The 2073-nt window shown below is 40.1% G+C and overlaps 1 protein-coding gene across 1 annotated transcript in view; it reads right to left on the bottom strand.

The window, feature by feature from the left end:
• The window catches only part of LYPLA1 (lysophospholipase I), a 25167-nt gene extending 23629 nt beyond the window's left edge, over positions 1–1538 (bottom strand). Inside the window, exon 1 of the mRNA XM_006769077.2 lies at positions 1485–1538. The gene's annotated coding sequence lies outside the window, so the exon portion shown is untranslated. The remainder of the gene's footprint in view (positions 1–1484) is intronic.
• Between the last annotated feature and the right edge of the window lie 535 nt (positions 1539–2073).

The raw sequence follows: 2073 nt of genomic DNA, 5'->3' as shown, positions 1-2073 counted from the left end.
GCCAGAACTGCCTTTCTGCCTCCCCACGCTGCCAAGGAGCCCTGAGCGGCTGGGGTGGTGCAGAACGGCTGCGTCCCGCCCCGCCTCTGGCCAATCAGCATCTGCATATGCAAATTAACCTGGCATCTTTGTTGTGTTAATTTGCATACTCACTCCTGATTGGCGGTGGGCAACATGAAGGTACAGTCAATTTGCATCTTTCTCTTTTATCAGTGTAGATATATGTTACGTATGGACACAGACAATGGGTGGTGAAGGTCTGGTGGAACAGGAACCAGTTGGAGAGGGACAATGGCAGGGGGGGACATCTGTAATAATCTCAACAATAAACATATTCTTAAAAATGAAAGAGAATAATACACACCAAAAAAAAGTTGACATATTTTCAAAAGAAATTTTTTTAAAAATTCTCTACACCTCTTTTTAGTAAAATAAATCTGTCATTTTCATAGGACTACCTGGTTGCCAGAACATAGTCCTAAAACCTTTTCTGTTACTCCATACAAAGTATGTGTCATGTTACCTCTCCTTAGTAAGCATACATACAAGAATATTAGGCAGAGGGAAGGCAGGTGAGGATGGGGGGAAAGGAGAGAGATCAACCAAAGGACTGGTATGCATGCGTATAAGCATAACCAGTGGACACAGACACTAGGGGAGTGAGGGTATGAGCGGGGAGGTGGGGGACAAGGTCACATATGTAATACCTTAATCAATAAAGAAAAATAAATAAAATAAATTTTTTTAAAAAGATTAGAATACACATTTAAAATTTAATCTAAAAATAAGAAAGAAAAATTATTTTAACCCAACACCTCTCTGTAAAGATTTAAGTTTTAGCTACTTTATCAAAATTTATTTTCAGTTTTTTGTGAATTCTACAATATTGTAACAACTTTACCTAAGTTTCACTGTTTAAATTAAAAACAAAATCTTTCAATGTAGAAAAGGCCTCAGTGAAAGATAAATCATTTATCTAAAGTTAGCACAGCAAAATTTGTTTGCTAAGCCTCCAAATAAATCATTGCGTTGCCTCCCTGGCCCTTTACCTGATTTTTTTTCTCTTAAGGGAACATCTAAGCTCTCATTCAGAATGTTGTAGACTGCACATTGCTATTGTCTCTCTTATCAAAATCAACCAGTTCTTCTCAACCTGCCCTGAAATGTTAACCCTCTGGAAAGCTCAAATATTCCATCCTTCTCTGCTACCCAATACCCACAGCAACTCAAGGAGGAGTTTGCAATTTTAATATGTTCCAAAAACAAGAGTTGAAAAATGACACATTCAAGATGATGAGGGGGAAATTTTGGAGGGTTTTCAAAAACGAGAAGACTGTGTCTTATTCCTGGGCTGTGAGAAATACAGTGCTACTAGCAATCTTCTTTTATACAATCTTAGAGTTCATAAATGTGAAACCTTTGATCGCTTAGGGTGGATTGCATGACCCCCACTTTATTACTGTTGCTAAAATAATGGTACCTACCCCGTATCTCCCAATCCATGAAGGAAAATCACCTGGAGGAAAAGAGGAAAAATTAATCAGCAATGCCTAGGTCAATCCACACGCCATTGTTACACGCTGCCGCTTTGGTTAAGGGAGAAGCCAGAATTACAGAACACCTCCTTCAGCAAGTTAACGCATCTCGACAGACCTCTCTCCCATGGCAAAAGGACTTCACTTCCCTCCTCGTCCTTCCTAAGATCATTCACGTGGGGCTTGAAAGAGGTCCACCTTTTTAAGGGAAAATGATCACATTCTAAGACAAAGTCTCTTTCAAGTCAAACCATGAAAGGTCTCCTTTATACTGTAGAACTTTTCCATCACAAAAATCAACTTCCGGAGGTAAAAACAAGTTTGAGATCCTTAAGTACAGCTTCCTAAAAAACAGCACCTCTGATCTTATAAGACAAGAAACCTCCGAACTTCTTTAATTTAGGATGAGAATGCAAGGTTCAGAAAGCAAAGTCTTCCTCATCCACAAACAAGACAGAAACATGCCAAAAAGCCACCTCGAGTGGGAGCGCCTCTGCACTAACGCAGCTCATTCCCCGCGGGGCCGGCGGCCGGGGGT

This window comes from Myotis davidii, unplaced genomic scaffold (assembly GCF_000327345.1).
Source record: "Myotis davidii unplaced genomic scaffold, ASM32734v1 scaffold1, whole genome shotgun sequence".
Lineage (NCBI taxonomy): Eukaryota > Metazoa > Chordata > Mammalia > Chiroptera > Vespertilionidae > Myotis > Myotis davidii.
The sequence above is the reverse complement of the archived record's forward strand: the minus strand, read 5'-3'. Positions and strand labels throughout refer to the sequence as shown.